Source organism: Lepus europaeus, chromosome 6 (genome assembly GCF_033115175.1).
Source record: "Lepus europaeus isolate LE1 chromosome 6, mLepTim1.pri, whole genome shotgun sequence".
NCBI lineage: Eukaryota > Metazoa > Chordata > Mammalia > Lagomorpha > Leporidae > Lepus > Lepus europaeus.
The window spans coordinates 125,140,525-125,156,260 of NC_084832.1; the positions used below are offsets into that span (position 1 = coordinate 125,140,525).

General features: G+C 44.5%; 1 protein-coding gene across 1 annotated transcript in view; it reads right to left on the reverse strand.

Annotated features, from left to right (window-relative positions):
• Positions 1-15,736, reverse strand: part of CPNE8 (copine 8) — a 250,977-nt gene that overhangs the window by 224,669 nt on the left and 10,572 nt on the right. The window lies entirely within an intron of this gene.

The window sequence follows — 15,736 nt, forward strand, 5'->3', positions numbered from 1 at the left end:
TCCGAAGCCAGGAGCCAGGTGCTTCTCCTGGTCTCCCATGCGGGTGCAGGGCCCAAGGACCTGGGCCATCCTCCACTGCCTTCCCGGGACATAGCAGAGAGCTGGCCTGGAAGAGGGGCAACCGGGATAGAATCTGGCGCCCCACCCGGGACTAGAACCCGGGGTGCCTGCGCCGCAAGGTGGAAGATTAGCCTGTTGAGCCACGGCACCAGCAGCTCACCGTAATCCTAACAAGCAATAATTATTAGCATAATCCATTTTCCAGACAAGATAATAAAACTCGGAGAGTTTAAACACAGTGGCCAGACTTAATAGAAACTCCTTGAAGTACGTGTTTGAGTATGTTTAGTTGACTTTTAATTTTCAGGTTGATATTTGATTTCAGTATTGGTTATACTCTTTTATTGTTCACAACAAAAGTAACAGAACTGAAAACAATGGAACTATTTCACATCATTTTGGAAGCCCCAAGGAAGAATATATAAATAAGAGTTGGTATTGGAAAGAAAAAAATTTAATGATCCTTACTTGTAGAAGATTTAATTTTGTGCATAAAAATAAGAGAATTAACTAAGGAAGGCTTTTAAATTAATAATTCAGTAAAGTGACTGGAGGAGTGATGAACACAAAGGTCAATACTTTCCTAGGTTGGGGCTGGCACTGTGGTACAGCAGGTTAAAGCCCCGGTCTGCAGTGCTGGCATCCCATATGGGCGTCGGTTTGAGTCCACTTCTGATCCAGCTCTCTGCCATGGCCTGGGAAAGCAGTAGAAGATGGCCCAAGTCTTTGGGCCCCTGCACCCACATGGGAGACCTGGAAGAAGCTCCTAGCTCCTGGCTGGGGATTGGCACAGCTCCAGCCATTATGGCCATCTGGGGAGTGAACCAGCAGACAGAAGATTCTCTCTCCTCTCCCTCTCTCTCACCAACAGATGGAAGATTCTCTCTCCTCTCTCTCTCTTTATCGCTCTTTATTTCTCTCTGCCTCTGCCTCTCTGTAATTCTGCCTTTCAAATAAGTAAACTAAGCTTTAAAAAGAAAAAACGTTCCTGGGCATCATCTGTTGTTCTGTCCCACTCGGCCTTTTTGACAGTTGTCTGTTCCTTTGGCTGTTGACATCCAGGAGGGCCAGGCACTCTGTTTGACCATGACCTCACTCACAAACGGTATGCGACCATTAGAGCAAGCCTCAGACTAAACTGTGCCAAGGAGACAGGCATTCATGAGCATGCAGGAACCAGAACAGCTACGCAGTGCGCTCCACACCTTTAATCAACATCGTCTCTGTCCTTACACAGCACTCCCAGCACCAGCTGAAGGCAGATAGGACAACATTCTAGAGGCAAGATTAACCTGGTTACCTACCCATATCCATCTAGAGAACCACTCACCCTTCCGTACCCATGATGCAAGGAGTCCTTAGGCCCAGGGCTAACCCTGGGTATCAGGGTTAATACTTTCCTAGGTTGGGGCTGGCACTGTGGTACAGCAGGTTATTAGGGGCTTTAGGGGCATAACCATGGACTCACCAGACACACTCCCCCTAACAATGTCTCCATCGACAACACAGTGGTCCCAAATGAGTATAACACAGTTGAAAAATGCTGGCCACCTAGTGACACCACAACTGTCACCATGTCACAGCGCACTTCCCACATGTGTGTCGATTCCCATGCAAACACATCTACTATGCTGCCATTCGTACACAAGGGTAGCACATGCAACTACACGCATGCAGTACTTAGTACCTGATAAAGATGGCATGTCACTACCACTAACACTGATGCCCTATGGCACCCAGGCCGTGGGAACCACGCATCTCCCTGCCACCACACATGGTGGTTCTGGACCTCTGCAGATGTGGTCACACACCTGGCAGTCCTGAGTGACTAGACCTGCCAGTGACAGGTTTGTAAGGATCGCCTGTGCTACAGCCCAAGTGAGCACGTCATCCCTTTCTATGGCCAAATAACCTCCCATTGTACAGATAAACCACATCAGCCGAGGCGCCCCGGGTACCTTCCACTTCGTGTCTATCATGAACTCCACTGCCTGGACATCTGTGTACAAGCTGCTGTGCAAATACACAGTTGCATTTCCCTTGAGCAGACACTGCAGCGTGGGACTGCCTGGTGCTACTGTAACAGTAACTCTGAACAGGTGGAGGAGGTGCCAACCTGCTCTCCACAGTGGCTGCGTTATTTTACATTCCCATCTTCACTGTGTAAGGGTTCCGATTCCTCCACGTCCTCACCAGCACTTACTCTTGTCTACCTTTCTAATTCCACTAACCTATTGGTGGGAAATGGTCAATCCACGTATCTGATCACCACACTTTTCACCATTGTTTTTTAAAGGTCACTTCTATCATTTATAGCCATTACAAAACCCTCTGGTGCTGATCACGGTCAGGGTGGCAGTTTAGAGCAACCACTTCAGCATGCGGCCTCCCAACAACACTTCCAACACCAGCTCACCACATCCAGGGACTGCTGGCCTGTTATTCAACTCCACTAACACAGGCATGTACATGACACTGTGTCTGCTGGAACATTTTAAGTTAGCGAAAATAGACCATCAACCAGAATCAATCAGAAACATGGAAAGAAGATGCCAAGCAACACAAAATCCTGCTGCGATCCCGTGACTGGTATTAGAAATTAGTGTCCTAGAGGAAGCTCACGCAGTTTTAAAAACATGAGTGTTTTATTAATTCTGGAGAGTCAGTGTGGAACCTGACATTCTGATAAAACCAGGAAGGATTCTATTTTAGTGAATTTTCTAGAGTTTAATGAAGATACTTATCAAAATGGAAAACATGCATTTCATTGGATATCCCAATCTCTTTTCTGGAAATATAGTCCAGATATCAAGCACAGAAGTAAAAACCATGTGTTCACATTGACATTCTTTTCAGACACAGCCATATTTATATATACCATGTATTACATTATACAGTTCTTTGGCTTATCATCAAGAAAAACTGAGGAAAACTGAAAAACCATCCCATTCGTGTGAATGGAAGTGTAACTGGCTGCTAACCCATTAACTGCAGGGAGACTGGGCACTAGCCTTCGTGGCAGGACGTGAAGCCACCACCACATTTGTTGAGGGAAGGGACGGCACAGGAACCTGACAAGTTTCCCTCAGGTCACTCTATGCTCCCCACCTGAAGCCGGCCCTGGATTATGGCAGCTTCCGATTTTCCAGCTAAAGGAAGAAAATACTTGTACAAGAATCCTGTGTCTTTTAAATTCCAGAACACACAGTATATGAAGATCCTCTGGCAAAGCATTTGAAAAAACATAATTCAAGAGAGAAGCCAAAACCTGGTTTCTTTATTCAAGGTATTAATGCAGGCTTAACAGAGGAAGAGCAGTTGGAAAAGTTAAGAAACTGATGTCTCTGGAAAATGTGATGTTCACAGCTTTACCAAATCATTCATCACCAGCAACTGCTTAACGGAAAAAAAAAATCTCAACAGCATCTGTCTTCTACCAGAAAGAACTTTTTAAAATTTTATTCTTACATGCATCACAGTGCAAGTGTAATTTAAATAACAAATAATATGAACTTCTAGAAATTCTGGGGTCTCATTGAACTTTGGTAATTGCTTTTTTACTTCAGAAGAAGTCCAAACATTAAAGAATGGCACGTAACTGGATTATTATCTTTTTATTTGCATCGACTGTAGAAATTCAGTTTCCCTTGGTTTTATTAATTCTTTTTTTTTATTTCTCAAGTTCAAGATGTAATGATTAATTGTCAAATTGTATCAAGAGCCAATCTGAGAATTTGGCTTATGTGAGGATTTTTTTCCAGGCCCATCTGGAAAGAATAAGTAATTGTGATTTTCTCAAATGCAAATTCAGAGCTGTTCACAGTTAGTAAAATTACCCTCACATTTCTAGAGCCACACCTGCATTTATATAGTATCAGGATTTGTCCATGACAAACTCCAAAACTGAAGAGATGTTTTCAAGAAAAAAGAACTACTTGACTTCAATCCTTTGTTAGAACTTCCATCAAGACACTTATAAGAATAATTTTAAACTTAAATTTGGGGTCCAAAGCTGTGATGTAGCAGGTAAAGTCACCACTTGTAGTGGCAGCATCCCACATGGGCACTGGTTCAAGTCCCAGCTGCCCCACTTCCTATCCAGCTCTCTGCTATGCTCTGGGAAAGCAGTGGAAGATGGCCCAAGTCCTTGGGTCCTTGCACCCATGTGGGAAGACCCGGAGTAGACTCCTGGCTTCAGACTGGTGCAGCTCCAGCTGTTGCAGCCATCTGGGGAGAGAAGCAGAGGATGGAAGACCTCTCTCTCTCTCTCTGCCTCTCCTGCTCTCTGTTTAACTCTGAATTCCAAATAAAATAAATAAATCTTTAAAAAAATAAAACCTTTAAAAAAAACTTACATTTTTTACATATGTAAGGACTAACAGAAATTCCTGTTGGAGAAAATAATTTGGAATAAAGCAGAAATTGGATAATGAAATAAAGAATGTTCTCACATTTAAGTCTTACTTAATTCACAAATGGTTTCTACGCACAAGCAAATATAAATCAAACAAAAGCATGGCTATTACTCTCTTTCGCAGTATCCTTGATTTTTTTTTTCTTGCCCTGATTTCTAAAACCTGTCTTAATTATTGGTACATTCGCCAAGACCAAAGTCTAAAATGCCTACTTTTGGTACTGTAATGACATTCTGTAGGTCTGTGATTACATGACTTAAGAAACCTCGGCCATTTCTAATTTGACTTTAGCTTTGTCTTAAAATAGAGATGATGATAACAACAATAAAACCTACCTCACCAGCTGGCTGTAAGCAAAACAGGAGGCAACACAAAGAAAAGTGCTTAGAACAGTACCAGGCACAGAGCAAGTACTTAGTGAATAATAACTAGTGTAGTAATTCATGACTTTAACACAAAGGGCAGGCTTGGGGATTATGATCTCTCTATGTTGTTCACTTTTCCCTCTTGTTATAATTTCACGTCAAATATTACTACAGTAAGATAGCTTTTAAAATGAGTTATTCAAGCCTCCCAATCAAGAACATAAATAATGATAATACATCATTCAATAATTACCCTTCTTTTCCTGTGTCAGGCAATGCTAATTTCTGTCATAAGCACTGTCTCGCATAATTCAGTAATTTATGCTGAGAAATAAAGGATATTTGGTGGCAGGAAAAAATAATATATTAGATTGCAATTAAATTAATATTTGAAACCATTTCAGTGATAATTTAGCATAAAAGAGAACGCATAATACAACTACAATTACAGAGCTGGCAGCCAAGAGTTCTACCACCTCCTAGACGGACTGCCTCGGTTTTCTCATCAGTATAAACCTGAGCTGCATCTCGCGCACTGTGTGGTGTGAGGAGTGAATCAGCTGTCATGAAGCACTCAGAGCAGCACCCAGCACGCACACTGGACAAAGGCTCCAGGGGAAACACAGCGTTATTACGTGCAGGCCGATGTAGAGCTCACGCGGCTTCTCCACGCTCCTATTTGCTTCCGTGAAATTGTGTAAAGGCTGAGGGGTCTCCCAGAAAAATGACGAAGGAAAATCATGATCTATTTGTAGGGCTGCACCGCTGGTCCCAGCTAGGGTCTGGTCGCAGAGAAATGCCACAGGAACCTCTGGAAGGAACCTCGCCCAACAGAGCCTGCAGCTCACACTGGAGACCCAGATGCAAAGACAAGGCCCTGACCCCGGCACTCAGGAGGTGTGCCACAGAGCACACATCTATGAACGTATGATGTGAACAGGTGACAGAGTTCAGGGTGCTCATGAAGGGGTGTCCCTGAGAGACAGAGCCTGGAGGAAGCACGCACAACCACAAAGACCCAGCACCTCAAGGGAGACAAGCACCAGGAAACAAGGGCAGGGCTCCAGGACGGCAGGGAGCAGGACCTCGTGCCGGACCCTGCACCAACGGGCTACCAGGGCCACAGCACTTCAACAGCAGCAGCAGGGGCTCCATGGAGGCCCTCCCCCTGCAGAGGCAAGGCGCTGCCACAGGCCAAGAGGAAGCCACGTCCAGGCAGCAATACCCGAGGTGCAAATCCAAGGCAAACAACAGGACTCGCATCTTATCTAAGACTCTGCAGCACCCATGTGAGTGGAAACAGGGTGTACGAATGTCTTAGTAAATGCACAGAGAGGTGCTGGGTTGGCACTGCCTATCATCTTCCCATGGTGGGGAGACCGTGGGATTTCTCCATTCTTCTTTGTTCTCTTCAACACAGATTTTCAGCTTTTTTTTCAGCAATGATCATGTAGTACTTTTCTACAGTAATGCTGAAAATACAGTTTTCTCAAACTTTGTTTTAATCTTTGCCATATTGTTAATGATACAATACTGCAGGCTTACTGACCCGTGACTTTTATTTTTATTTTTTTAAGATTTATTTTTATGTATTTGATAGAGTTATAGTGAAAGGTAAAGACAGAGCAGGAGAAATAGAGAGAGGTCTTCCTCCGCCAGTTCACTCCCCAACTAGAGTGTCTTCTAGTTCTCCCACATGGGTACAGGGGCCCAAGCACTCGGGCCATCTTCTGCTGCTTTCCCAGGCCATTAGTAGGGAGCTGGATTAGAAGTGGGTCAGCCAGGCCTGGAACCAGTGCCCATATGGGATGCCGGCCCTGCAGGTCAGGGCTTTAACCCACTGCCCGACTCTTTTAAAATCTACTATTTGAGTAAAATTAGTATATTTTCTCTTGATTACTGTTTACAGCCCTTGCCTACATCCCTGGTGAACTGTGATCTTTTTACTTGTTAGTTGTTGAATGATTTATTTAGTGTAGCAGGCCTTTGACTATAATATAAATCAAAAATATCTAATCTGAAAAATGTTTTTAAAAAATAAAGTGGGGCCAGCATAGTGGTGTAGCGGGTAAAGCTGCCACCTGCAATGCTAGCATCACATATGGGCGCTGGCTCGAGTCCCAGCTGCTCCACTGCTGATCCAGCACCCTACTAATGCACCTGGGAAAGCAGCAGAAGATGGCTCCAGTGCTTGGGCCCCTGCACCCACGTGGGAGAACCAGAAGAAGCACCTGGCTCCTCACCCAGCCCCAGCCATAGCAGCCATGTACAGAGTGAACCAGCAGGTCAAAGATTCTCTCTCTCTCTCTAACTCTGCCTTTCAAATAAATAAAGCAAAATTTTATTAAAAATATTTTAAAATAAAGTGATGAACTCCTAAATAATACTTTTCTAAAAAACTGCAGATTTGGGGGAGGAGAGCACTGACTATCTTCACCCTGTGATCCACGGTTCTCCATCTACTTCAACTGAAAGCCACTATAATGACTAGTCTCTTGCTCAATGATAGAAATTTTCAAAATACTTTACTGACGTTATCCCATACAACCCTCACAGCTACTGCACAAGACATTTCCATCCCCATGTACAAACAGGACCCCAGGGAGACGAACTATCTCAACTCTCACAGTGGGTAATGTCAGAGCTGCCATTAAAACCGAGATCTTCCCAGCCTTGAACTTTTTCTCTGCCCCTTCATGTGTTACCCTAATTAAGTTACAACACTTGAGACTGTACATAATCCTTTTTCTTAATCCCTCCTCGTGCCCACTCAAGAAGCTTAACCACACCTCAGCTCTCTAGCGTAAGTGGCCAATGAGCTTCCAACATTTTACAAAATTGGCGAGGCTGGAAGTCTTTGAAGATGTATGGTGTCTCACAGAGCCCATGCATGAGGCATGTCTGGTGCAAGAGGAGCTGATGGAGTAAGATGAGCCCACAAATCGCCCTCAACTGAAAGCCGAGGCTGACACTTCACTCGGCATCAGCTCAGACGCTGCTGCCTTCTAGGCACCATTTCCAAAGTGTGACGATCACAGAACGAGGTTTCCCAACTGCTTTGTTCCTGTGTACGTTAGCTGCTAAGCAGTACATCCTTACTTTAACAGTGTGTGAGACAGAATTCACTCATGTTCAGGGTCAACATTTCAACACTGCGTCAGAGAATATCTACAGTATCTATCCACAGCTTGGTCTCAAGTCAGCTCTCCATGAGATGTGTGCATCAACATGTATCTATGCCAATGAGGCCACTGATACTTCTACAAAGTAAGGCAAGACTGTCAGAATGTTCGTTCTCCTCCACATATAAACAGTATCTTCTGTAATTTCTCTATGTGACTGGATAATTCAAATGTACCCAAGAGCAACCCATGATCTGCAGACTCAACAACACAACATAAACAGAAGAAGCAAACAGTCTGGAATAGGAATTTGAGTGCAAGCAAAACCAACCAGCTGAGACAGGGAGACTGAAAATAACTTTCCACCCTTATTACAGGTAATTAGACCAGAGATGTACCCTTGATTCAAAGAACGCATCTAGGTAAAAAAAAAACAAACAAAAAGCCTCAGCGACAACTGTGATCCCAAGCTACACACAGTTCTACAAATCCTAAAAAATAACTAAATAAAATAGGCATAGGCAACGACTTAGCCATCTTGCCTTTTCACAACAGAGTATACATATACTTAAGTCCTCGGATGCTGCACCTGACCTTGCTTTATGCCCACCAGGCACGGTCTCCACTCATCCCAGGTAATATACTTTCCTTTCTTCAACTACATGTTCAATACACAACTGCTAAGCACTTTTCCCATTCAAGACATCAGACGAGAATCTGAGTGGGATACAAAGGCAAAACACAGTTCCCGTCCTATGATAATGTGTATTTAAATAATTGTCTGACACTCGTGCAAACGTTGATTCAACAAGCACTAAGTTACTAAATGCCACATAAGGGACCTGGTGTTAGAGACTCTGATATGAACACCTGGGCTCCTGGCCCTAGACTATTTATATTCCACTAAAGAGAGTGCTCTATAAACAAATATGTGCAGTAAAATGTGTATCATAAATGCATTATAGATTACAGAAAGGGAAGGGGAGTCCACTCTAACTGCAGGACCAAGAGACGTCTGTGTGTTGAGAATGACGCTGCAACTACCAGTAGACTCCCAGGCAAGACATCCACAAGGGGCAGAACTATTCCCACAAGAGCAAGCCACAGTGCACATCACAGCTGTCTCAGGAAATGCAAGTGATCTGAAATGGCTTCTATGTTCTCAAATCTGTGTATAAGAAATACATGAAAATACCCTAACTTAAATAAAATTTTTTTAATGTGGAAAAAAAATGACGTGGGTATGGAGAGGAATTGTGTGTGGGGCACGGAGAGAAGGAGATGAGTCTAAAATATTAGGTCTGGTTTCCTTACTGCACAATGAAAGAGTTTGAAGTAAGAGAATGATGTATGATGGGTCCCCTCCCTTTCTGAGTTGACCTTAACCAGCCCAAGCCTTAGGATTCACAGCAGGGTAGAAGGGGTTGGCCAGGGTAAGGTGTGAGGTTGGAAGAGCCCAAGAACTTGCCCTCATCTCTGGCTGCTCAGCAGAAGGCCCAGGCATGTTAAGAGGTGATGAGGAAGAGGAAGAACAGAAGGCCAGGGCTCAAGACTCCAACCACAGACATCTTAGAGGGGTATTACAGACCCAAGATAACAGGGGGACACAGTGAGGTGTTACAGACCCAAGATAACAGGGGGACACAGAGGGGTATTACAGACCCAAGATAACAGGGGGACACAGTGAGGTGTTACAGACACAAAGTAACAGGAGGACACAGTCACCTGTTGGAAAGCAAATGGTATCTTCCAGAGTTCACGTACATAGGTTGAAAACTCTAGCATTTTTCTGATGATGCTCCTTACTGAGAACTGCAGGTTCAGACCATACAATGACAGCATTTTATGTTGGGAATTGTTCACCAGTCATTATCATCAACACCGCCAGGTCTGAAACTTACCTACCCATTCACTGCTCTGAGTGAAACAAGTTGGCCTTATGATTTTTTTTTTCTTATTTTAAAGTTAGCACCATTAATGAGGTTTGTGTCTCTGGAAGTACTTGATGTAATGAAGCATGACACCACTTTAAGCTACATATAATCCATTAAGCACTTAGATACTTCAGTGTGCTACAAGCACTTGGGAAATTACTTAGGCAATCCAACAAAACTTCACAGCCAGACAAGTCTAAGAAACGGCTTGATTTATGGATGGAGACTTACGTAAACACGGTTTCTGACGGTGCACATGCAAAGTTCTGTTTCGCCCTTTTCCTAGGGAAAGCTCTCTGGCCTTTTCCCTCTTCCCATGGATTTATTGTTGGAATTTTCCAAAAGCTGGTCTTGTGCTTTGTTGCTCAAAATTTAAACTGGCAGAGCATGGGGTCTAGAATATAGCACATGAGCACAGGCACAACCTACTGCACCCAACAAAGAGCTCTCCATACCACAAACCACGCCCCAGGGAGACGTGGGTGTGCTGCTGCACGTTGCAGTCACAAGGAACTTATAAGAAATATTCTTTCCTGGACAAAATCTTCTGTGGGGAGGGGGATGCTCATTTACTTTCCTAGTGAGATACATTATACAGAATGGCCTACATGCAAAAATCTATTACTTCTCTGTTTTAAAGATTCATTTATTGAGGGAGGAAGAGAGCTCTTCCATCCACTGGTTCACTCCTCAAATTCACACAACAGCCCAGCCTTAGCCAGGCTAAAGCCAGGACTCCTGGTCTCCCACATGGGCGGGAGGGACCCAAGTACTTGGGGCACCATCTGCTTTCTCGCCAAGCACCTTAGCGGGAAGCGAGGTCATGGCGCACTGGGTTAACGTCCTGGCCTGGTGCACCAGTTCAAGACCAGGCTGCTCCACTTCAATCCAGCTCCCTGCTATGGCCTGGGAGAGCAGCAGAAGATGGCTCAAGTCCTTGGGCCCCTGCACTTCCGTGGGAGACCTGGAAGAGGCTCCTGGCTCCTGGCTTCAGATCGGCACAGCTCTGGCTGTTGCAGCCAATTGGGGAGTGAACCAGCGGATGGAAGACCTCTCTCTCTTTCTCTCTCTCTCTGCCTCTGCCTCTCCTCTCTCTGTATAACTCTTGATTTTCAAATAAATAAATAAATCTTTAAAAACAAAAAGTTCAGAGTAGCCAGGACTTGAACTGGCACTCTGACGGGGACACAAGCACCCCAAGCAGCAGCTGCTAACCCCCTGTGCCATCATGCTGGCCCTGCGACTCCTCTGCTTTGACACAGCACTCGGCTCACAGAGACTGAACAAGTCATCTGCCTGTCACCATTTAGGAAGTCCTGTGTCCTCTTCAAACCCGCTTCACTCCGCTTGACAATAAAAGTTAACTTGCTTTTCATCCTTCACAAGTAAAACCACAGAGGCAATATATAAACTAAGAATCAACAATTACGTTATTATATAGTCAGTCATTCCAACGTTCTCACGATATGTAATTCTGAGAGGGTATAATATTCTTAAGGGTATAAACACACTCAAATTCACAAGTGCCCGGGTTCATTTTTCCAATCTGTCCATCAAGCAGCAAACATTTATTAAAAACCTTTTAGGTACAAAGTTAGGTTTCTTTAAATAATCAATGACAAAACTGAATACGTACTATTTAAGCCAGCTGAGGAGATAGACATGCAAAAATCTCAATAAATTTAATCAAAAACAAATAATAAAATAACAGTACAAGAAATACAGATGGGAATTCAAAGGAAGGAACAACAAATTCCGGTTGTAAAAATCTATTAAAACATCTCCAGGGGCTTGCGTTGCGGTGCAGCAGGCTCAACTGCTGGCTCACGTGTGAGCACCAGTTCTAGCCCTGGAGTGTACACGGGACACCGGCATTTCAGGAGGCGGCTTAACCCCCTGCGCCACAAGGCCAGCCCCAGGGTGCTTGGTCTTTATCCTACGAACTAAAGGGAGACACTCAGAAAGTGTCAACAAATGAGAATCAGACAATCCCGCCTCTGTGTAGGCTGTTAACCGAGGAACACATGAAGAACAGAGCCAAGAAGTTAGGTCTAGAGCCACACAGAACAATCCAGAGAACACTTTGATCATCTGGGAGACTACTTCCTGAACCACAGAGCAGACAACAGACTCAGGGAGAGGGTGACGGACACACTTGGGACCATGCACTAAACAAGTCTCGGGGTGACAAAGCAGTTAGAGAAACCTCTAGAACCACTGGTGAAGTTCATGGAACATGGCCAGCCAAGAGGGACGACGACGAAGTGACAGCAGCCATGCTGCGGAGCTTGGTTCACTTTATTTCAACTCATCTCTTTCCCACAAGGTCCACATGTCCCTTCCAATCCTTCCAGACACTGCTGGAGCAGCTGGCTCTCAGCACCAAGGGATCAATTAGCGCACAAGGCTGAGTCTGCGTATCATCCCTGTGGTGCACTTCCATACTTGCCAAGGAGGCACAAGAGGTAACAAACGCAACATAATGCAAAAGTTAAGCTCAGGAAAGGCACACGCAGGGCAGGCCTGTCAGTATCAGGCAGCCTTCATCTTCAAGATGTCAGAGCCAGCTGTAGATTCCCATTGAAAGGAACAACTAGACCAGCGAAAGAATCAACAGTCCTTAGGGAGGATGTTCAGTACAGGGAAGCCTTTGAAATCTAAGTGGCTGGTGTGAGATACAACGTGTCAGAGTATCCCTTCAACAAAATCTCGGATGCCGGAATCAGGACCCAAATTACCAAAGTCTCACATGGTCACACAAAGGTTTAAAAGCCAGCGTCCAAGGGCACAGAGCCGTATGTAACAGGCAATAAATGTATATGTTGATGCAAAGTAATACTTTCTAAATATACTTATGCATATATATAAAGACTTTTTTTCTTTTGTACAAAGTATTTTTATTTATTTGAAAGGCAGAAATAGAGATCTCCCTTCTGCTGGTTCACTTTCCAAAAGTTCACAACAGGTGGGGCTGACCCTGGCTGAAGCCAGGAGACAGGAGCCCCATGCAGGTCTCTCAAGTGCTTGGAGGAACCTGAGCCATCATCTGCTGCCTCCTAAGCAGAGCATCAGCAGGAAGTTACATCGCGAGCGGAGGCAGGACTCACACCAGACACATCCCCAGCACAGGCAGGACTCACACCAGACACATCCCCAGCGCAGGCAGGACTCACACCAGACACTCCAATACGGGCTACAATGTCCCAGGTGGCGGCTCAACACCCCATCACTTTCCCCTCACTTACTTCCTTTTATTTAAAAAAACTGAAAAAAATACATAAAATTACATTAAATATTACTCATTAAATAGTCCTCTATTGATCTGATTAAAATTTTATGAACCATTTTAAATACATGGAAGGAATTATCTCTTTAGAAGACACTCTGAAATAATTTGTTTTTCAATTTACATTATTTGAGAGGGGGAGACGGAGAGAGGGAGAGAGGGAGAGAGGGGGAGAGGGGGAGAGGGGGAGAAGGGGAGGGAGAGGGAAAGAGAGAAGGGGAGAGAGAATCTCAATTACCCACAATAGCAGAGACTCACACAGGAATTCAATCAAGGTCTCCCGTGTGGGTGGCACGGACCCAACTACTAGAGCCATCACGGGCTAACTCCCAGGGTGAATACTAGCAGGAGGTTGGGACTCAAATTCAGGCACTGTGGTCTGGGATACAGGAGTCCCAACTGACACCTTAACTGCTAGCAAAATGCTTGCCCCCGAGACAAATGTTTTATAAAAAGGAAACATCATTTGGTTTTTTTATTTAATTAAACATAAGTGACTACCACTCAGCTTAGCTAGTCTGCAAATGAGCACTGACAACCACAAGCTTTCCTTAAGTCACAGCATGTCAGTATTTTCTTTCAAGTCCCTTTTCTGCTACCATAGAACAACTGAAGCTCCAACTGATGCTGACCCTTTCTCTGAAAACTCAGATCCAGGTAAGTGACCAGACTGTCAAAGGTCACAGAGCCAGTGCCAGAAACAGACCACAAGCTTGGGAATCTCCAACTTGACTCTGAAGAATTCGACAGGAAGCAACATCCCAAAGACAGAATGATGCAACTGCAGCAAAGAAATCAAAACCACTTCATTTAAATCGCAGTAAATATCCTGACTTGAAAATCCATCATCTTTTAGGGAATAGATTCCAAACATCTAATTTAAATGACCAATTAAGAAAAAGGTTCACTATAAACTTAATATCGATCACATCTCCATTTTCCAAAACCTGCAAGGAAGCGAGAGATGAAATCAGAGGCTGAAAAATCAATTGCAGTCTGCTTTTCAGTATCTCTGCTTTCGCAATTAATTTGAAGGCTGAGATATCGAGGAAGTCAGATAATAAGCATGTCCAAAATAGAAGGTAATTTAGGTAAGTTCAACAAATCCACAGTGTAGTTCTAAGGGTCTCTGTCTCTCCCACGCTCTCACTCTAGCCCTCTCCTCTCCCTCATATTCTTTGCTTATAGCTGGAAACATAAAACCTATTAAAGACACTAAGGAAGGCCTGAGCTGCTTCACCTACCTACAAAACCACAAACAATGTGATCCGCCCTTCGCAGGGGACAGAAGATGTCTGTGGGGACGCCAGCATCCTGCACACCAAGAGGCTACCCTACAGGAACTGGCAGGCTGGGGCCCGTGCTGCAGCACAGCAGGGAGAGCCGCCCTCCACAATCCACCCAACCCATATGGTCACCTGTTTGAGTCCTGGCTGCTCTACTTCCAATCCAGCTCCCTGCTAATTTACCTGGGAAAGCAACAAAGATGGCCCAATTGCTTGGGCCACTGCCACCCACATGGGAGACCCATAAACAGTTCTGGACTCCAAGCTTTGGAGTGGCCCAGCCCCAGCTGTTGCAGATATTTGGAGAGTAAACCAGCAGATGGAAGACCCACCTCTCCTTCTAACTCTGCCTTTCAAATCAATAAAAATAAATGTTAAAAAAAAAAAAGAGGCCAGCACACTGGCTCACTTGGTTAATCCTCCACCTGCGGTGCTGGCATCCCACATGGGCACCGGGTTCTAGTCCCAGTTGCTCCTCTTCCAGTCCAGCTCTCTGCCATGGCCCAAGAAGGCAGTGGAGGATGGCCCAAGTGCTTGGGCCCCTGTACCTGCATGGGAGACCAGGAGGAAGCACCTGGCACCTGGCTTCGGATGGGCACAGCGCTGGCCGTGGCGGCCATTTGGGGGGTGAACCAACGGAAGGAAGACCTTTCTTTCTCTCTGTCTGTAACTCTACCTGTCAAATAAAAAAAAAAGAGCCTGCAGACTCTCAGAAAGTGTCACAGTTCTCAAAATGACTATATAACCACTATTAAGGCGAACTAAGGCTAAGAAATGTGTTGGATTCAACTAGTTATGGCAATTATAATCCTATCTCTGGTTCATTATATTCCCTGACATTTGAGACTGTTCATAACAAAATTAGACTGTCATTTGTTATTTATTATATCTATATACACACACAGAGCCAATTGGCAAGATAAAAAATACCAACTTACAATCAAAATGGCTCAGCATAGTGTGCTGATATTTTCAATATTTAAGTAATTATTGTATTTAAGTGAAATACTGAGTTTGTCATAAAGGGCAACCCTGGAATTAAGTATTACTGAAAAGCTAACATGTTAGGTGGCGACTTCTGAATTATTAAGGAAGCAGTGGGCTGAAACGGTAGGGCCTGAGGTCAATTCGCAACTCCACTGGGAAGTCTGAATGTCACACAGTCAATTCAGTTAATCTTCCTCTGCCTTTTACCCACGCAGTCCAAACCTTCTCCACGTTTCCTTCTCATCTCGCCCTGCCTGCTGATTTCTAGTTAAATTGTCCTC